The following is a 22,416-nucleotide window of genomic DNA, read 5'->3' as shown; positions in this document are numbered from 1 at the left end:
CGGGTATGTTGGTTCAACTGTGCATGCCTAGAATGCCAACATTTTAATGCATAAATCCTATGCTCAAAAAAAATGGTCAACCCCCTCGTCCCCCATAGGAGAAGACCTTAGTACTCTAATGAGCTAAAGGAAACTTCAGGACAACTCAGAGGGGCTTCTGCACAGGTCCTCAGTTCCAGTCTGGCTCTAAGTGGCTCCTGTAAGGGGCTATCAGGTGAAACACCTAGCTGAGCTTTCTCCTGCTTTTTTCCCTTCCTCGTCCTCTCTTCTACTGATAGTTTTAAGCCCTCTGGTCTGGGTAACTCCCTGTCACATCCTAGCTAACAATATGGGATAAGAAGAAAAGAATATATGCATGTGAATATTCCTTGTAGAAAATTACAAATAGGGATCCCTGGGTGGTGCAGCGGTTTGGCGCCTGCCTTTGGCCCAGGGCGCGATCCTGGAGACCCGGGATTGAGTCCCACGTCGGGCTCCCGGTGCATGGAGCCTGCTTCTCCCTCTGCCTGTGTCTCTGCCTCTCTCTCTCTCTGTGTGTGACTATCATAAATAAATAAAAATTTTAAAAAATTGTATTAAAATTACAAATAATAAGAGTACAGCGCATTATCAGATTAATATGCTTATATTTATTTAAAAAAGCAGAAGATAAAGATTCAAAAATGCTGTTTTAAAAAACAGCAAAATACATAAGCTATATAATAATAACTTTTTTAAATGAACAAGACATTTATGTATCAAATGTTAAAACTTCATTGAAAGAAAAAAATTAAAAACTTTATGAAAAGATACTAAATAAGATCTATACATATGTTCATGGTATAATGGGGAAAAATCACTAAGATGAAAGTTGCTCTAATGATATTATTATATATTTAATACAATACCAGTTAAAATTCTAACATCACACTTTGCTTTGCTATGTCTTGCCTTTGTGGAATGTGATAAACCCATTCTAAAAAGTATATAGAGAAATAAACACTGGTAGATAGCATGATTGATCAGACAACTATAGTAATAAAGACAGTGGATAATCTCACAGAGATCCATGGCGAGGGCACAGATCAGAATTGTGAGCCTAGCATTAAATACAAACAAATATGCAGGAGCAGAGGACATGGCGAACCAGGTTACCAAGTGCAAGGCTGCAGTTGCCTGGGAGGCAGGAAAGCCTCTCTCTATAGAAGAGGTAGAGGTGGCACCCCCAAAGGCTCATGAAGTTCTAATTAAGATTATGGCCACTGCAGTTTGCCACACCGATGCCTACACCCTGAGTGGGGCTGATCCTGAAGGGAGTTTTCCAGTGATCCTGGGACATGAAGGTGCTGGAATTGTGGAAAGTGTTGGCGAAGGAGTTACTAAGCTGAAGGCAGGTGACACTGTCATCCCACTTTACATCCCACAGTGTGGAGAATGCAAATTTTGTCTAAATCCTAAAACAAACCTTTGCCAGAAGATAAGAGTTACACAGGGAAAAGGATTAATGCCAGATGGTACTAGCAGATCTACTGGCAAAGGAAAGAATTTTACATTATATGGGAACCAGCACATTTTCTGAATATACAGTTGTGGCTGATATCTCTGTTGCTAAAATTGATCGTTTAGCACCTTTGGATAAAGTCTGCCTTCTCGGTTGTGGCATTTCAACTGGTTACGGTGCTGCTCTGAACACTGGCAAGGTGGAGCCTGGCTCTACTTGTGCCGTCTTTGGCCTAGGAGGAGTTGGATTGGCGACTATCATGGGCTGTAAGGTGGCTGGTGCATCCCGGATCATTGGTGTGGACATCAACAAAGATAAGTTCTCAAGGGCCAAGGAGTTTGGAGACTCAGAATGTATTAACCCCCAGGACTTCAGTAAACCCATCCAGGAAGTGCTCATTGAAATGACTGATGGGGGAGTGGACTATTCCTTTGAGTGTATTGGTAACGTGAAAGTCATGAGAGCAGCGCTAGAGGCCTGCCACAAAGGCTGGGGTGTCAGCGTCATAGCTGGAGTAGCTGCTTCAGGTGAAGAAATCGCCATTCGTCCATTTCAGCTGGTAACAGGGCGGGTATGGAAAGGCACTGCCTTTGGAGGATGGAAGAGTGTGGAAAGTGTCCCAAAGTTGGTGTCTGAATATATGTCCAGAAGGATAAAAGTTGATGAATTTGTGACTCACAGTCTGTCTTTTGACCAAATTAATGAAGCCTTTGACCTGTTGTATGCAAGAAAGAGCATTCAAACTGTTGTAAAACAGCTTTAAATTCAACAAAGAAAACATGTCCATCCTTGTACTGAAGTCTTGTGGTCCACCTGGAACAGCCAGACAAGCAGGGAGATGCTCTTCTAAGTTCACAGTCTCTTAGACCTTTTCTACTACTACTTTTAGAGTAACCTTCTCTAGGGAATAATATTTTTTGTATAATTCATAAATCTCTAATCAAGGACAAGGCTGTTTTCTGAACTCTCCTTCACATGAATAATTGCCAACCCATTAAGGAATATTCTAACATAGTAAAAGTAATTTCTGCATATGTCAAAAAAAAACAAATATGCAAACTTGCTGTGTGGTTGAAATGGCAGTGCAGAGTTTTAGGGAATAATGACTATTTTATGATGACCAATGGTTATCTATATGGTGAAAATAGAATTCATACAAATATATAAAAATGAAAGTTTCTGTACAATACAAAGAAAATACAATGAAAGTTTATAATAAAGAAAGGTTTCTTAAAGAAGGCATTGTAGTGAGGAACCCCAGTTCTTTCCTCCTGTGTTTCTTTCCTATGTGTACTTTACTACTCCCATAGAACGCTTTGCTCTTAACACTTTTGGCTCCTAGAGGAGTGCTTGTTTTTTTCCCCCACACTGACAAGAGTTAACAGACATCAACTGGGTGTCCTACAGTCTAACTCAGTGCTGACACCATCTACCTGAAGACAGTGTCAGAGTCCACAGGTGAAACTCCCAGTCCCAAGAGACTGCCCCCAACTTCAGATGCCAATCACAGCTAGGTCTCCAGGTTTCCACAACTTTTGTCCAATTTAACTATGAAACAGATATTCCTGTGACCCTCTTCTTCTCAGATTTGAATAATTTGCTAAAGAGGCTCACAGAACTTAGGGAAACACTAACATTTACCAGTTCATTAAAAGATATAATAAAGGATACAGAAGAACAGTTAGATGAAGACATACAGAAGGGGAGGTCTGGGAGGGTCCCAAGTGCAGGAGCTCTTGCCGCCTTAGAGGTGGGGTGCATCACCTTCCTGGTGTACATGTGTTTGCCAGCCACAGAGCTCTCTGAATGCTGTCCTAATGATATTTTATGGAGATTTCCTCACACAGGCATGATCAATTATTAACTCCATTTCTGGCCCTATCTCTTCCCTGGAGGATAGGCAGTGGGGCTGAAAATTCCAATCTCCTGATCATGGCTTGGTCTTCCTGAGGACCAGACCCCATCCAGGGACCTTCCAGGAGCCCATCCAGAGCTGCCTCAATGGAACCAGGAAATTACAAGTGTTTCAGGAACTTCTTGCCAGGAAATAGGGGCATAGACCAATATTTTTTTTTCTGTTTTCTCACAGGCATAAAAAGATTATAGAGCAAAAATTTCACAAACCTGGCTATTTTAAAAGTATATAATTTTATTCGTGAAAAGAAAACATTAAAAATATAAAAAGCCAATATCAGGGAAGATATTTGCAATATCTTTCTAAGGAATAAAAGGTAAAATGTGTAAAGAACTTTTGCAAATCAAATAAAAAATATTCCTAAGGTAAGAAAAAGTAATTTACAAAAGAAGAAAACATTGTTCAACAAATATATGAATAGATACTCAAGATCACTTATGATCAAGAAAATGGACAACACAGGAACAATGAAATAATACAATGAGATAGCAAATGTATATTTCACACTCACTGAATAATTATATAAACATCTGATATTACAAAGTGTTAGCAGGATGAAACAACAGGAACTCTTTTACACTAATAGGGGAATTGTAAACTGGAGACCCATGTGACAATATATTGTAAGGTTAAAATTGAGCAGGTCTATAATCTGACCATGTAATTCCTAGCCTCCTGGAGAGGCTGTCCTACACACAGACAATATGTAAAGATTTTTTTAAAATAATGGAGTTGTCTAGAACATGAGAGACACCTAACTCTGGGAAACGAACAAGGGGTGGTGGAAAGGGAGGTGGGCGGGGGGGGTTGGGGTGACTAGGTGATGGGCACTGAGGGGGGCACTTGACAAGATGAGCACTGGGTGTTATGCTATATGTTGGCAAATTGAAATCCAATAAAAAAAGAGTTAAATAATGGAGTTGTCTAGAATTGCAAAATAATTAGAAGCAACATATACATTCTTTAATAAGAAACTACTTAAATAATTAGGGTGGTTATAAGATGGAGTACCATATAGCAGTGAAAAATAAACTAAATGACAGTGACTAACTTGAATATCTCACAAATGATTCTGTGATAGAAAAGCAAGTTTTCACAAGTGCATCAAATATGTAATATTTAAGTTAAAAATATGTAAACAATTCCATATATTTTAAGGAAATTTATAGTGTAATAGGAATATCAGGAAATACATAGGAATACTTAACCTTAAACTTAGATGAGTCAGACTAATGAATTAGCTCTGGAAGGAAGGTAGAAAGGAAACATGCATCAAATATATGAAATTTTTTTATCTCATTATGGATAATGGGCAAGAAATTATTCACTAAATAAAATATTTATATTCTTTAAATATCAATTTTTCACAATAAATTTAAAATATTTTAATTTTAGGATGCCTGGGTGGCTCGGCAGTTGAGCATTTGCCTTTGCCTCAGAGCGAGATCCGAGTTCAGGGTTCAAGTCCCACATCAGGCTCCCTGTGAGAAGCCTGCTTCTCCCTCTGCCTGTGTCTCTGCCTCTCTCTGTGTGTCTCTCATGAATGAATAAATAAAATCTTTTAAAAATAATAAAATAAAGTATTTTAATTTAAAATTGTATTTATTACTTTTAAAATATTTATTTTTTTTCAAAAAACTTAATTCAAATTAAAATTTAAAATCTTTATAATCATATTTTATTATTATTTTATATAATATTTATTATATATGAATTATGTATACTAAAATATGCAAATATATAAATATTACATTACATATACATATATTACATTTAAATATTGTATTAATATATTTATTATGTAATTATTATAATAAAAGTTAAATAATTTGATTTAAAATGTAATGGTATGGTCTCAATATGTTTGTACTTTTGAGAACTGATTTGTGACCCAGTAGGTGATCTATTCTAGAGAAGGTCCCATGTGCCCTTGAAAAGAATATGTGTTCTATTTCTTTAGGATGAAATGTTCTGAATATATATGTTAAGTACATCTTGCCCACTGTGTTATTTGAAGCCCTTGATTCCTTGTTGATTTTCTGTTTAGAGGGTCTGTCCATTGTTGTAAGTGGGGTATTAAAGTCCCTTACTGTTATTGTATTATTATCAATGAGTTCCTTTATGTTTGTTGTTGTTTTATATATTTGGATACTCCCAAGTTGGGGGCATAAATATTTACAATTGTTAGATCTTCTTGTTGGTTAAACCAATTTATTATGATATAGTGCCCTTCTTCATCTCTTGTCTTTGGTTTAATATGTAGTTTGTCTGAAACTGTAAAGATACCTAGGAGTAAACCAAACCAAAGAGGTAAAAGATCTGCAGTCCAAAAACCATAAAACACTGATGAAAGAAATTTAAGATGACACAAAGAAATGGAAAAACCATCCGTGCTCATGGATTAGAAGGAGAAATATTGTTTAAATATCTATGATACCCAAATCAATCTACACATTTAATTCAATCCCCATCAAAATACCACCAGCATTTTTCACAGAGCTAGAACAATCAATCCTAAAATTTGTATGGAACCACAATAGATCCTAAATAACCAAAGCAATCTTAAAAAAGCAAAGCAAAGCTGGAGGCCTCACAATTCCACACTTCAAACTGTATTACAAAGCTGTAATCATCAAGACAGTATGGTACCAGCACAAAAGCAGATACATGGATCAATGGAACAAAACAGAGAATCCAGAAATGGACCCTCAACTCTACTGTCAACTCATCTTCAATAAAACAGGAAAGAATATCCAATGGAAAAAAAGACAGTCTCTTCAACAATGGTGTTGGGAAAACTGGACAGCAACTTTAAGAAGAATGAAACTGAGCCACTTTCTTACACCATGCACACACACAAAATTTTTTAAATAGATGAAAGACCTAAATGTGAGACAGGAAACCATTAAAATCCTAGAGAAGAACACAGGTAGCAACCTCTTTGACCTCAGCTCCAGAACTTCTTGCTAGACATGGCTCCTGAGTCAAGGGAAACAGAAGCAGAAATAAGCAATTGAGATATCATCAAGATAAAAGTCTTCTTCACAGGGAAGGAAACAGTCAACAAAACTAAAAGACAACCTTTGGGATGGGAGAAGATATTTACAAATGACATATCAGATAAAGGTCTAATATCCAAAACATATAAAGGACTTACAAAACTCAACACCCAAAAAACAAATAGCCAGTCAAAAACTGGTCAGAAGAGATGAAGAGACACTTCCAAAGAAGACATACAGATGGCCAATAGACACATGAAAAGATGTGCAACATCACTTATCATCAAGGGAATACAAATCAAAACACAATGAGCTATCACCTCACACACATCAGAACGGCTAAAAAAAAATTTTTTTTTAAATTCTTTCTTTATTTATGATAGTCACAGAGAGAGACAGGCAGAGGGAGAAGCAGGCTCCATGCACCAGGAGCCCGATGTGGGACTCGATCCCGGGTCTCCAGGATCGCGCCCCGGGCCAAAGGCAGGCGCCAAACCGCTGCGCCACCCAGGGATCCCTAAAAAAAAATTTTTAAGATGTTACTTATTTATTCATGAGAGGCACAGAGAGAGAGAGGCAGAGACATAGGCAGAGGGAGAAGCAGGCTCCCTGCAGGGAGTCCGACATGGGAATCTTTCTCAGGACCTCAGGATCATGACCTGAGCCAAAGGCAGACACTCAACCACTGAATGGCTAAAATTAACAACATAGGAAACAACAGGTGTTAGCAAGAATGTGGAAAAGGGGGAACCCTCTTACCTATTGATGGAAGGCAAACTGGTGCAGCCACTGTAGAAAACAGTATGCAAGTTCCTCGGAAAGTTAAGAATAGAACTACCTTATGATCTAGCAATTGCACTGCTAGATATTTACCAAAAGGATACAAAAATACTGATCCAAAGGGATAAATGTATCCCTGATGTTCATAGCAGCATTATCTACAATAACCAAATTATGGAAAGAGTCCAAATGTCCATCAACTATACAGTGGAATATTACTCAGACATAAAAATAATTAAAATTTTGCCATTTGCAATGATGCAAATGGAGCTAGAGAATATTATGCTAAGTAAAATACTTCAATCAGAGAAAAATAAATACCATATGATTTCATTCATACGTAGAATTTAAGAAACAAAACAAGAGACATAAAAAAAAGACAGTGGCAAACCATAAAACAGATTCTTAACTATAAAGAACAAACTGAAGTTTACGGGGGGGGGGAGGTGGGTGGAAGGCTGAGTTAAATGAGTGATGGGTATTAAAGAGGGCATTTCTTTTGATGAGAGCTGCGCTGGGTGTTATACGTAAGTAATGAATCACTAAATTCTACTCCTGAGAGAAAATGAGTGGGAAATATCAGGGAGGGAGACAGAACATGAGAGACTCCTAACTCTGGGAAACGAACAAGGGGTGGTGGAAAGGGAGGTGGGTGGGGAGTGGGGGTGACTGGGTGATGGGCACTGAAGAGGGGACTTGACGGGATGAGCACTGGGTGTTATGCTATATGTTGGCAAATTGAACTCCAATAAAAATAAATAAATAAATAAATAAATAAATAAATAAATAAATAATAAATAAATTCTACTCTTGAAACTAATATTACCCTATATGTTAACTAACTGGAATTTAAATAAAAATGTGAATAAAAGAAAATATTTTATTACATGAAGCTTCTGAAATACTACTTACTAAAAATCTTTCAATAAAATCAAATCTATGAGGGTAGGAAATTTTTTCTATTTGTTCACTAATGTATCTCAACTGCCTAAATAAACACCTGGATGTATCAGGTACTTAATAAATATTTATTGAGTGTTTTACATATAGTATGTTGGCTTTCTCTTTTGTTTGGTTTATGCAATTTTGGATGTGCTAAAATTTTATTTTGATGGAATCAGTTTTATTAAAATTTCCCTTTAACATTCATTGTTTCTTTTATATATGAAATATTTCTCCATTATGAGTTGCACTTAGTGATTAAAATTTACTTTTTTTAATTTACTCTTTAATCCGCCTGAAACTCATTTTATTATAAATTTATTTTTTATTGCTGTTCAATTTGCCAACATATAGAATAACACCCAGTGCTCATCCCATCAAGTGCCCCGCTCAGTGCCCATCACCCAGTCACCCCCATCCCCTGCCCACCTCCCCTTCCACCACCCCTACTTCGTTTCCCAGAGTTAGGAGTCTTTATGTTCTGTCTCCCTTTCTGATATTTCCCACTCATTGTTTCTCCTTTCCCCTTTATTCCCTTTCACTATTTTTTATATTCCCCAAATGAATGAGACCATATAATGTTTGTCCTTCTCCGATTGACTTATTTCACTCAGCATAATACCCTCCAGTTCCATCCACGTTGAAGCAAATGGTGGGTATTTGTCGTTTCTAATGGCTGAGGAATATTCCATTGTATACATAAACCACATCTTCTTTATCCATTCATCTTTCGATGGACACCGGGGCTCCTTCCACAGTTTGGCTATTGTGGACATTGCTGCTAGAGACATCGGGGTGCAGGTGTCCCGGTGTTTCAAAGCATCTATACCTTTGGAATAAATCCCCAACAGTGCATTGCTGGGTCGTAGGGCAGATCTACTTTTAACTCTTTGAGGAACCTCCACACAGTTTTCCAGAGTGGCTGCACCAGTTCACATTCTCACCAACAGTGCAAGAGGGTTCCCCTTTCTCCGCATCCTCTCCAACATTTGTGGTTTCCTGCCTTGTTAATTTTCCCCATTCTCACTGGGGTGAGGTGGTATCTCATTGTGGTTTGGATTTGTATTTCCCTGATGGCAAGTGATGCAGAGCATTTTCTCATGTGCGTGTTGGCCATGTCTGTGTCTTCCTCTGTGAGATTTCTCTTCATGTCTTTTGCCCATTTCATGATTGGATTGTTTGTTTCTTTGCTGTTGAGTTTAATAAGTTCCTTATAGATCTTGGAAACTAGCCCTTTATCTGATACGTCATTTGCAAATATCTTCTCCCATTCTGTAGGTTTTCTTTGAGTGAAACTCATTTTATTATAGAACATGATGTGATTCCCCTCTCCAGTTCTACTGATTAAATAAGCCATCCTTTCTCCACTGACTTATGTGCCTTGTTTAAATGTATTTTAAGTTATTTCATACAAAAAGGTCTCTGCACTATTTATTTTGCCTCACTAATTTTTTTTGTCCTTGTCTCTTCCTTGCACTAGAGGTTTTATTGTGCAAAATTATATCATTTTTAAAACAGTTACTTTCGGCAGGCTGGAACCCCTGAAGATGAAGAATTAATTAGTTATGAATGTGGAGAGCCAAGGGAGGGAGGGGGAATTCTCAGAGGACTGTGCAGCTACCCAGTCAGGACCCTGTGTTTGTCTTTCCAGGTGATAGCCACTACATACACCAGCAAAGCATCCCAGACGCCCACCCTCCCAATTTTATCCCTAGGCCTTGTGTGCATGTAATGAAACTTTGGTTTTATCTCCTATTAATCTGTCTTAAGTAAATTTAATTCTTAGTCCAGCTGGAAGACCTTGAAGGATATAAAATAATTTTTCCTTCCTTTCAGTTGGCATGGTTGCCAGGACACTTTAATTCACTGGACACTGTTCTCTCCAGATGCTGCAGCTAAGTGACTGTAGGACATATGACCTATAGCCAGCAGAAGGTAAGACTTCTTACCATGTCAGCCTTCCGAATCTCTGTCTGTAGGGTTCAGTGGAGCAAGAGTGGTGAAAGTCTTTTTTTTTCTTTCTCTAAATTCAGAACATATTGTGTAGCTGGCTTCTTGGACTTCATGACTCTCAGTAAAAATTTAGTAGAGTACTCTTTGGGTACTGATCCATTTCCTCCCAGAGATGATCTTTGTTTTTTTGTGTCTTTTATGTCCTTTGTCATAAAAAGGAATTCTCATAGGTCAGAACACAGATGTAGGCCCCATTAGCCTGCTGTTCAAGCCCATCACACAGATTGACGAGTTCATGGTTCTCATCAGACCAGTGTCTGTTTGAACAAATTTTGCCATGGGTTAATGAGCACGTGAGTTAAAGGCAGTTGCTAAGAAACACCTTGGAAATCAAAACTACAAAACTGGTAGGCAAGGCTGTGGCTCTTAAAAGCTGTTAGAGCACTCACCACCTAGCTAGAAGACTCCTGCGCCAGGATAAGCTGGTCAAGAAATGGGTTAGATTGACACTAGATCACCTGCCAAGAGAAAGTTCTGCGGTGTACTGTTAAGAAAACCACAAAATATCCAACTCTGTGACACATCCCTCCTAGGTATTACTGTGGCCCCAAGAACCCAAGGCCTGGCCAAAGCTATTAATGTGCATATATGAAAAACTGGATGAGGTTTTCCCTTTCATCTTGTTCTATATCTTAAGAGGTTGGTTTTGTGGTCAGTGAGAATATTACCCCTGGTCTCTGCCATCTGGAGAGTGCACTTACCACATACTGGGGTGTACCCAGTGGCCAATGGAATAGACAAGATCCAAGACATGCAATTACAAGCATCTGTTGGCCATGCAAGCTCTCAGTGTTTGTCATAAGGGATCCCAGCCCATAAGGGGCCTTTGTTGTCCTGACCTTCATTGCTTGTTAGTGCAGAAAAATCCCATTCCAATTCCACTAGCACCAAGGCAAGTGGGTGTCATAGATAAGCAGATCTATGACTGGAGGTGTCCCTCATCTGTGGGACACCAGGAACATTGTAGGCACCCCATTATTCTTACATCTGTGCAGTGGAGGTCTCTGCATTCTTGGACTCTTCTTGGAATACACTTCAGGTCATGGGGGCTACATCATCTATGCCCTCTTTGGAAACCTCTTACACCCATGGTAAAGATTTATACCAAGCCTGGAAAGTTGTCTCTGGGTCTTTCCGTAGAGAGGCTTATTGGGTTGGTCGTTACTAGAATAAATATTCTAAGGCCAATCCCACATATCAGCAGTCAGGTGTGGATCTTTTGAATGGAAAAACTTCTGTAAAACTAAATGTTTTTACAAATCAGCCTTGTATAACAATGGGGTATCTCAGCTACCCCCACTCCTCCTTGTTAGACTACCCAATTCCACAAACTATATTTGAGTCAATCAAAATTCTGGGCTTACTTGGCTAGATGAGAAAATTAAGTTTTACTGCTGCCAGACCAAACTATAGGCCTTCTATGTCGGCTATTTTCATATACTGACAGAACCATATGAAAAATGGAGATGTATGAATGTTAATGTTATTAAAAGTCATGTAGCACTCCACACTTTGACAGTTACAGGTTCCAAACTAACCTTGTCAATAAACCACACTGGTGTTTTCTATTTTATGTGGCAACAAAGTCTACAAAGCGTTCCCACCTACATGGTCAGACCATGTGGACTTGGATACCTGGCTCCATTTGTCATTAAGTACCCCACTCTAAATGCCAGCCAATTACAAACTTGGGCTTCTTTGTTAATAAAATTGTGTTACATAAAAGTGCCATCAAGAAATTGTAGAAAATCCACTGTTATATCATAATTCCAAGTTCTTTTCAGTGTTAAGGATCTTGTTCCTAAATTTTGGATATTACAATTAGAAAAGGCAATCCTAAATCTCTCTATGGTGACAAGAATTCAATACCATTCTGCAAACTTTGAAAATACTCCAGTCAGAAGATAAGAGCTTAGCCTCTGTGGTACTCCAAAATCATTATGCTCCAGATCCATTGACTGCCCAGCAGGGAGAAGCCTGTGCAATTGTTGGTGAAAAGTGTTGCTTCTATGTAAACTGAAAGAGATAAATAATATCTGACCTGAATCAGTTAAAAGAAAGGATTAACGTTTTTCATTTAAATAAATGAAGCACAGGCTTTCTATTGGACCAATCTAATTCCAGGTTTAGGGAATTTGGTTTAATGGGATGTGGGGAAGTGTGCTTCCATTTGTTCTTTTCTGTTTATTCATTCTCATTCTAATTGGTGGTCTTTCTGCTCTTTGCACACCTCTTACCTTTCATCTACTAACCCAGTTTCTCCCTCCACAGTCACAGCTCAGCTTTAATATGAGAAACTCACAGGGAAGTGTCAGAGGATGGAACTGTAGGGCCTAGGGCAGGCCACCCCCAAGTATAACACGATGGTATATTGATTACTTCAGATTAAAGCAACTTAAAAAACAGCCTGTGCTAGAAGGACGCTCAGACCCTCCTCTGTCCCCCTGAAAGCAGGAAATACTTCTCCATGTGAAAGGTGTAGCAGGAGATAGAGACACCCTTATCACCAGAGGTAGGGAATTTAAAGCAGAGAAGGCTGTATCAGCCTTGTTACTTTTTACCCCTGCCCAAACTCGGTTTAGAATCCCTTACTAATTGGAGCTCCCAAAGTTAAGTTTTCTTGGTTCTGTTAATGCCTGACAGATTTATTGTCTCTTTGTCTAAAATTTATAAAAATTACCTGCCTTGGTCACTTCTTTGGGCCTCAATGGCATTCCTGGGCCTCGGTGCGCACATAATAAAACTGTTATCTGTCTCCTGTTATAATCTGTTTTATGTCGATTTAATTCTTAGCCCAGCTGGAAGAACTTCTGCTCTTGAAGATTGAAGAATTTTTCCATCCCGTCAAAAACAAGAGGAGACAGAGCTGAGATCAAATATGCTCATCTTCCTCAGCACATTTACAAGCAAGGGAAACGCAGGCTAGAGCAAGATGGTGAACAGATTATTTTATTTTTTTGCTTCAGGTAGGGGACTGCCAAGGAAATCATCTGTGGAAAGGCATAGGAATTACTTCCTGCGGTTCCCAGGGTAGGCTGCAGACATGGGATCAGAGTTCAGAAGATGAATTTTTAAGAGAGGACACAGATGTCTGGATTCCAGGCAAGAAGAATCCTCTAGAACAGAGTTTGAAGTGTTCACTAAAATGTAACAGCAGCACAGGCCGACCCAAGGAACATGACCTTGTACCTTCTGGCCTCTATTTCTGCTCTTCTTGGCTCAGAGTCCACTTCAGCAGCAGCCTCCAGACGACTGACTGCTGCCCCCTCCACAGCAGCCCGAGCCCGAGGGCTGGCTGGCTGGCTGCAGCTGGCTGCAGCAGCCTGAGCTCTGGTGTCTGTGGTGGTGGGACCTGTGTCACCTGTGGTGGCTCAGGCAGCAGCCGCCACCCCTGGAGCTGGAACCACAGGCGCTGCCCCCCCCCCCAGAGCTGGAGCCACAGCAGCCCCCAGAGCTGACACTGCAGCAAGAAGAGACTGGGGAGCACTTTGGGGGACATTTGGGGGAGGGGCACTTGGGAGGGGGCTGGCACTGCTCCTGGTTCTTCTGGCAGGACATCTCAGTGGGCAGGATCAGGACCTGAGGGAGAGTCACACAGTGAGTCAGATCCAGGACACAGAGCCCTGCTTCCTGTTCTTAGCATCATTTCCAGCACCCTTATTTTGTTAAGTCTTGAGATCTGACGTGGGATAATCATCTGACATTTTTTATGACTCTTACTGGTATACCATGTGCCATCTTACAGAGTCACATTTCAAACCCCATTTGAAATGTATCAACAGTATCATCTCCAAATATGTAGAGAGAGTTGATGCTTATTAACATTTCCTTAGTGTCAGAGAAAAGACCAGAAAATACATTGGTTCTAGGCCACCTTTCATTTTTCTGTGTCACCAAAAATCTTGCACACATCTAGTATAGGGACCATTTTAGCACTGAAAGCCTCTTCAAGGATAAAGCAAAAGCATTCTGAGAAGGATTTCTGATGTTTTAGTTTTGCAGAACACAGAAAATAACTGCAAAGGGCCTTGGGGTCAATTGGTCCTAACCAGCTCAACTTATAAATGAAGAAAGTGAAAAGAAAAGAGGCAAATTCACTGGCTCAGTGCTATTCACTAGCTTATCACAGTTCCCTTCCCTCCCTGACTCTGACCCACAGAGTCCTCCTCCCAAGACCTGCTTCCCAGGCAAGACCCAGGGCTTCCAGCTCCAGGGTGCCTCCAATTCCCTCCATGGACTTTCTTGTTGATGTCGAAACATTTCCACAGGTGTCTCTGATTCTCTCTTCTGTTAAGTACTAACATCCTCAATACATTGTTCCTGTAACTGGGCCCAGCTGTATTTCCAAAACTATATTCCCACTGTGTAACCACTACAGCGTAATCTAGCCATCAAAAAAAATTTTTTTATCCCCTAAAACCAGAGAAACACAGCCAGCACCTGCAAACAATATACTGTCTTCAAGACTCTAGCATACAGCACACAAATCTTCCTAATTGCTCTTGGTCTCTCTCACCCATCCCACCCTGATTCAGATTTTCTTGGCTCTCATCCTTCCAACCAGAGCCCAAGGCCCTACCCCTCTATTTCGGTCTGAGCTCCCTCTTGTGAAAGGCGCTGCTCTCTGTTCCAGGGAAAGCTTACCAATGCACAGGAACCACTGGGTCTGTCAGCACCTTGGGAGAGGAGCGCATGGAGGTGCTCTGTCCCTGAGGCCCTTTATCCTGGCATTGGGCTCTGCCCCCAGCCTGTGAGACAGGGCCCCAGTATGACATGACCTGCCTCCTGCCACCCATGTGATCCTGTGACAGGTAACGATTGGAGGTTCTCCAGAAGATTGGGCATCTCCTCCCAGCTAGGTCAGTCCCTGCTGACAAGGGGACTGTGGTGGGTTGAAATGGACACCCCCATTCCTGGAGTCCTCCATTGCTCTTCTTTCTATGGGAGGCCTTCTATCCTCATTTACAGACCTGGTCACAAAGCCTCTCCTTTCTTTCCGCCATAATAATTTTCCACCTGGACCTTTGATGTTTTTTTTTTTAGTTTTTATTTTAATTTTAGTCAATATATAGTATTATAATTAGTTTCAGATGTACAGTATAGTGACTCAACACTTCCATACATCGCCTGGTGCTCGTCACAGTAAATGTACTCCTCAATTCCCTTCACCTATTTCACCCATTTCTCCTACCTCCTCCCCTCTGGTAACCATTGGTTTGCTCTCTGTAGTTCTCTCTCTCTCTCTCTCTCTCTCTGCCTCATTCTCTCTCTCCCTCTCTCTCTGATTTTTTCCCCTTTGCTTATTTCTTTGTTTCTTAAATTCCACATATGAGTGAAATCATATGGTTTCACCTAGATCTTTGAGTCTACATGGCTTGGGTGAAAATCAACATGTCTAAGTTCTCAGGGGATGTGTGCGTAGTGGTTGAGAAAATAGGCTTTAGGGACCTCACCAAAGCATTCAACTTCTTAGAGCCTTACAATACAGATCTTCTAAATATATTGATAGAAATGTCCTTTTTGTAGAATCTACATATTAATTAAGATGGAAAAGGGGAAATAGGCAAGATAGTATGTGACACTTGGTGACACTCAGGATATAGATGGATAGATAGACAATAAAAGAGAGAAATAGATGCAAAAATGGATTTTTAATGGGCAGGGGGAATTCTTTAAGCCATGGACACCTTTAGTAGCTACATCTTGTTAAAGCTAAATACCATTTTTTCCTCCGACATACTTCAATGAATTTGCTTTAAAGAATGTAGATCTAGAGTGATTACAGGAAAGAGGTACGAAGGTGGGTGTATTGCCCATATTGCCCTAAATCATAGCCTGAAAAGAATTTGTGGCTTCCTGGAAGCAAACTGAAGGGAGGAGGTAAAATAAAAATGGAAAAGATGAAGAGAAGGGAGCAGCCCAAGAGGTGGCCTGATAGCACTACTTGAAGTGGTGCTGGTCTACTTGGTATATCTAAGAACAGATACACTCAATATTCAAGTTAAAATTGTTTACATTGTTGCAATATAAATTTCCTGTGTTTCCATGATCAAAAATAACCCATCTGGAATTCTAAAAATGAAAACCATAGTCTCTGAAAAATTAAATATGTTCAAAATGAAATATGATATCAAAAATTTATTAGATAGTTTTAGCAGATTGTAAACTGCAGAAGAACAGATTGGTGAACTTTAAGAATTGAATTGAAAAGAGGGGAAAAATACAAAACAATTAACAGCCGATTGGTAATCTGTCGAATTATAGCAAATAGTCCAACACTCATATACTTAAGAGTTTCTGAAAGAATAAATAAAATGGGGGATATATTTTTAAATAATGATCAATTTTCCAAATTTCATGAAAACTATCCAGATGCAGGCAGGCCAGGTCTGAGGGCCCAGAGGGAGTCTCACAGGACCAGTTGAGAGGATTCCTAGCTACACACAGGATAGAAATCAAATATGAGCCATTGGGAGGGGAAAGCAGAGTTTATTGAAGGCATAGAGAGAATGCAGATACAGAGTAGAGTGCCTGGGAGACTCAGAAAGGAAAGGACAGAGAGTTTCGCCTTTGTTCAGAGTCTGGTGTACATGTCCTCTCAGGTATCCAGGAACCAACTGGAACAAAGGTTAAGGCCCAGGTGTTATTCCTTGGAGTCAGGGGCTCTTGGCTTCAAGATGTCTAGTGCTTGTGGTCTGGAATATGCATATGATGACTTTGTCCAGTCATCCTCACCTGGTCCTTCCTTAGATGTTATCTGTTCTAAATAAATCATTAACTCCTTGCCTCTTACAAGGAGGACATACACTATGTGCATTCTGAGGCATGTATAAAGTGAGGTGGAAGTGTGGGTCCTAGCAAGAATAGAAGCAGGAAAAGGAGCAAAAAGAATTTTATGAAGTCCTTCAGCTTCTCTATCTCAACTGGTCTAAAAAACTAATACATCCCAATAGGACAAATTTTTAAAAAGTCAATCAGTGGTACAACATGTCCAGAGGAAGGATATGAACTACTCTTGGAAAAGAAGTGAATGAGAGAGGAATTCTGGGAAAGATTTGAAAGAGGCTTTGATCCCTGGAGGCTGGGGGCAGGTAGGGCAACAGGCGGAGAATGTTCCAGGAAGAAGCTTGAGTGTGAAAATAGGTACAGGCAACAGGATGCAGGTGGTCTTTTGTGAGTGGTGAATGATCCAGCCTGACTGGAATGTAGGAGAGAGTGAGGACAGGCAAAGGCTGAAGAGAAATGGAAGGCTGGGTGGTGGGGAGACCATTACCAGGGTCAGTCACTTGGGTTTTATTGAATGTTCACCAGAAATCCATGGAAGGTCGTAGTTTAATTTTATGATTGCAGGTTGTATAATTATAATTTTAGCAGGTGAGGATAATCACACAAGCACTGGATCCTAATATGGAAGGAGACTGTGTGGGAGACCCAGGGACACAGAACAACAGCAGCAGGAACAAGACGAGAAAATATCACTGCTGCAATATGCTAAATGTTACTGCAGACCCATGATCCCTTATTCCATCCGTAGGCCTCTGAAAACTGAGTTTCTTGTCAGATTGTTGACAACACCCATTTGGTGGCAAAAAACTGACCTGAGCTGACAGTGAGATGGCTTCATCTTACAAATATGAATATGAATATTCATGTGTTTTGTTGCAGAGATATTAATGGCCTCCTCAAGGGGCAGGAGTCCTGAAGTCATGGGTTTGGGGGATCTGAACTACACACTGTGTTTACCCAAGATGTGGTAGACTCCTTGGTTTGAATTGCATGGTGACAGGGTTATACATGGCTAACTCTGAAGTAAGTGTGCAATAGTACTAGTAACTACTGTTCACTGCACTACCCTTCTTAGAAAAATAGTTCTGGACCTCATTTTGCACCAAGGGCTTCAGATAAGAGATTATGGTCTGTAGTATTTACATTCTTTGGTCACTAGAGGAACACGGAAATCCAAGATTTTCCAGGTGTATCATTTTATAGATAATAAAGGCCCCTTTAGAATATAAATAATAGTGAAAGGGAATAGAAGGGAAGGGAGAAGAAATGGGTAGGAAATATCAAAAAGGGAGACAGAACATAAAGACTCCTAACTCTGTGAAACGGACCGGGGGTGGTGGAAGGGGAGGAGGGCGGGGGGGGGGGGGGTGAGTGGGTGATGGGCACTGAGGGGGGCACTTGAAGGGATGAGCACTGGGTGTTATTCTGTATGTTGACAAATTGAACACCAATAAAAAATAAATTTATTATTAAATAAATTAATAAATAAATAAAAATAAAATAAAAATAAAAATAAAGGCCCCTTTAGCTAAGGAAGCCTTGCTATACCAGTTCGCTAAATTCTGAGTTGAACTAGCTCAAGTACTCCCCATTTCTAACTGACAGCTCGATTTTACCAACTCAATCACACCATCAACCTCAATTCATAATGCATTCTTATACAGTATTTTTTTTAGTTAATCCCAACTATTGTATTATATTCAGTGGGGGATCCAGAAGAACAGAAATGTGGGCATACTTATTAAACACTTTCCTAAAGCCTTTGTAATTTTTTCTCTTTTACCAATAAATCCTATAAATAAATAAATAAATAAATAAATAAATAAATAAATAAATAAATCCAAACATCAATAAAAATTTATTCTTTTTGTGTGAAAATGTCCCGTGTTCTGGTTCTTCAAGACAATGGAAATTCTTGCTTACAATTTTTTCAGGTTACCACTGACACTCCTTAGCAGACCGAGCAGAAGAGTTAGAAAGGGAGTATTCTGAGCTACTGGATAAATTTGCCAAAAAAATTGCAATGATAGCTCATCTACTCATAATCACCCTAATAGCCAACATAATCTATCCTTCCATAATCAATACTCATTTCCCTGAATGAAAATAAGAAGCTGAGATGCCGGGGTGACTTAGTGGTTGAGCGTCTGCCTTTGGCTCAGGTCTTGATCCCAGGGTCCTGGGATCAAGTCCCACATTGGGCTCCCTGCAGGGAGCCTGCTTCTCCCTCTGCCTATGTCTCTGCTTCTCTCTGTGTCTCTCATGAATAAATAAATAAGTAAATCTTTTTTAAAAAATAAGAAGCTTCCATGGATCCTTGAAACTGGAATTCTTTGCCTGTGTTCCTACCTCACAGCAACAGAACCTTTTTACTGTTAATGGATGGGAATCATTTGGCATAGAGGTGAGGGCAGGACAGCACTCTCCGTGGGATTGGGAGTGTCCCAAGGACAAGGCCAGAGTTTCTTTTCTAATTCGATGGTTCTCATTAAAGGAAGGTGGGTGGATTTTGCAAACCCCAACTCGTATTTCATGCCCCCAGTGGGAAGCATTTGAAAGTCTGCAGAGGCCTTTATTCATCACAGCTGATCAGAAGGGAGTTGTGTTTGATACTGTCATCTAGTGGGTAGAGGCCAGGGACGCTGCTTAATATCCTACCATGTGTTCCCATGAAAAAGAATTATCCCAACCAAAATGTCACTAGTTCTGAGGTGGGAAACCCTGCATTGCTGCAAGAGGAATATGACTATGCCCACTGGAAATACTTCCTGGATTTCTGAGTGAACAAAACAAGCCTCTGAAGAATGTTGATGAGATGTTATGGGAAAAACCGATTAATTAAATGATTGCCCAATCCAGGCTTTTTATCCAGGCTGGGTCAAGTCAGAAGGCCTTTTCATGACTAAGGACCCAATCTTGATTCAAGCTTTAAATGTATTTCTGAATGATTGAGAGCCTCCCCTCCCTGGCCCTCTCTCTTCTCCTGGCTAACCCAAAGAATCATTGGCAAACTGGCTGAGTGGCATCAACACATTGATGACTGTTTGTGATAGTAGCTCACTTCATTATCCTTGAGCCAACATCCATGCTGGTATCTGAGCAAACTGTCCCCAAATCCCTTATTCCTTCTGCCTGAGCCATTTCCCACCACCCATCCCCCAACCCTCTTCTGTCTGTCTTCCCATGTCCCTTACTCCTTCAGTTCCTCCTCCTCCATGCCTCCCTTGACTTGTCTGAGCTGACCAGATCCATTCCTGTTTGTGCTTCCCCTCTACCTGTCTGTTTGTCCAGGCTTTGCTTGCATCTGGACTTGGCTTGCCTTTGTGGCCAACCTCTCTCATCAGAGGGGCCAATTGTCATCTCTCCCTTGTCTTTCTCTCCTTAGGGGTAAACAACTCACTGCTAAAGGGAGATATATTTGTAGTGTTTTATAATATACAAAGTGTATGTAATTTAAATAACCTATCTAATCCTGTGTGACACGGACAGGGGTATATTTTTCTTTTAACCACATTTTATAAATGAAGGAATTATGTGTCAAGGGAAACTGCCAAAGCTAAGACCTCTCTGCTAGTAAGTGGTGGAGCTGGGGTCCAACTCCTATCTCATGATGCCTTTTCCTATGCATGCTGGCTCACGGTTCCACACCCCTCTGGGCCCCTTTCTCCCATACACAGAGCTCAGTCATCCTCCTCTTCTTATGCTGTCTGGGATGCCTGCCCACAACATCTCCATTGCTATTCTTATTTCCAAAGAAGTTTGTATATTTTAATGTTATATATATATATTTAAATATGTCCGTTTTTTATTATGTTTTCCTTTGCTAGAATAACAGTCCCTTGAGAAAAAGCATCTCTGTCTGTTTCATTCACTAATACATCCCAAGCATCCAGAATACTGTCTGACATAGTAAAAACTCATTATTTGAGTAAGTGTTGACTGCAGCAGTAACAGTGCATTCCATTTCCACACAGTTCTGATTATGAAGTTATTCTCTTTATTTCTAACCAGAAATTTCCAGCCATTGGATTTAAGCTCTTGACTTTTACTTTTTCTGAAAGAAAGTCTTTCAAATAATGGAAGAGAGAGAGCAACATGCTACTTCTTTGAAAATACATTAAGGACACCTGGGTGGCTCAAGTCGGTTAAGCATCCCACTCTTGATTTTGGCTCAGGTCATGATCTCAGGGTTGTGAGATCAAGCCCCATGTCCAAGCCCACATCTGGCTTCACACTGGGCATGAAGTCTACTTAAGATTCTCTCCCCATTTCCCTCCACACCTTTCCTCCTGTCTCCTCCTCTCTGAAAAATAAAATATAACATTATTCTTCCTTCCACAGGGAGACCGAGTTTTGAAACAAGATAAGCCTAGGCTTGGGTTCTAGCACCAACAGGTCTTAGATGTGTGACCAGACAGTTTAGTTAACCTCAGTAGATTTTGTGTGTGTGTCTGTGACACTGTCTATAAATTGGAGCAAATAATAGCATCTTGGCAAGTTGTGAGTGTGAAGAAGGATGTAGGTTTCCTGTCTCAGATGGTGGCTGACCCATAGTAGGCTGACACATCATCCTCTAGCCTCACTCCCATTTGTGCACTGTCTGGACCACTGTCTGGACTAAGCAGAGCAACACTATCATGACTAACTATTAAGAACAGGAGCTCATCACCATGTGCTGCAGACAATCTCACACTTACCCTATGCTAAGGTTTTAATCAACCAAACTTTTCTTTATATGTGTGGCTTTGATATATCCACTCATCTTCTACAAGTGCAGTAGATCTTTCACTTGAACTCAGAACTTCACCTTTATATTACATTTTATCTTGTCAGATTAGGTCCATTATTCTAACCCACACTGATAGAATCTTTTCTTCAATTTTCCCTCATAATTTGAAGTCACCTGAAACTTAGGCCAGTTTCTTCTTAAGTTTTACTCTAAAATATTGATAAGAACTTCCTTAGAATAGGGTAAAGATGGACGTGTTTGGAACCAAGAATGATGGTCAAATAAGGAGGAAATATTCCTCTGGTCATCTGTCATGATATTATTTTAATGACAGCATACCTATTGTTTCTTCCTGGAGTGCTCTCCTCTTTTCTCCATTCATTAGACATCTCCTACCAACTTTCAAATCTCTGATTGTAGGCACCTCCTCTAAGCACTTGAGCCATTTGTACCCCTCCTATGGGTTTCCATGGTACACTGTGCCTCCTATGTTCAAGCTCTTATAAACTCTATAGTCTTTCAAACTCCAAGTAAGTATGATGGTGTCTGCCTTGCTCACCGTTGTATTTCCAAAACCAAGCACAGTTCCTGGGAGATAGCTAGGTTTCATAAATCTTTATCAAATGAATGGATGTTTTTATTTAAGTCAATAAATGATTTTATTCCTGACAGATATAACAGTCAAGAACAGAAGAAAGATGTTAACTCATTTCAGGGCTCCTATGATAAGATGTGGTGAGGGACATGATGGGTGGGCTTGGCATAGCTTGGG

General features: G+C 40.1%; 1 pseudogene; it reads left to right on the top strand.

The window, feature by feature from the left end:
* Window positions 1-1,090: 1,090 nt before the first annotated feature.
* LOC129501457 (alcohol dehydrogenase class-3-like) lies at window positions 1,091-2,301 on the top strand (annotated as a pseudogene).
* Window positions 2,302-22,416: the final 20,115 nt, after the last annotated feature.

The sequence above is a fragment of the Nyctereutes procyonoides genome, unplaced genomic scaffold (assembly GCF_905146905.1).
Source record: "Nyctereutes procyonoides isolate TBG_1078 unplaced genomic scaffold, NYPRO_anot_genome, whole genome shotgun sequence".
NCBI lineage: Eukaryota > Metazoa > Chordata > Mammalia > Carnivora > Canidae > Nyctereutes > Nyctereutes procyonoides.
Note: the sequence above shows the minus strand (reverse complement) of the source record. Positions and strands in the feature narration are given on the sequence as shown.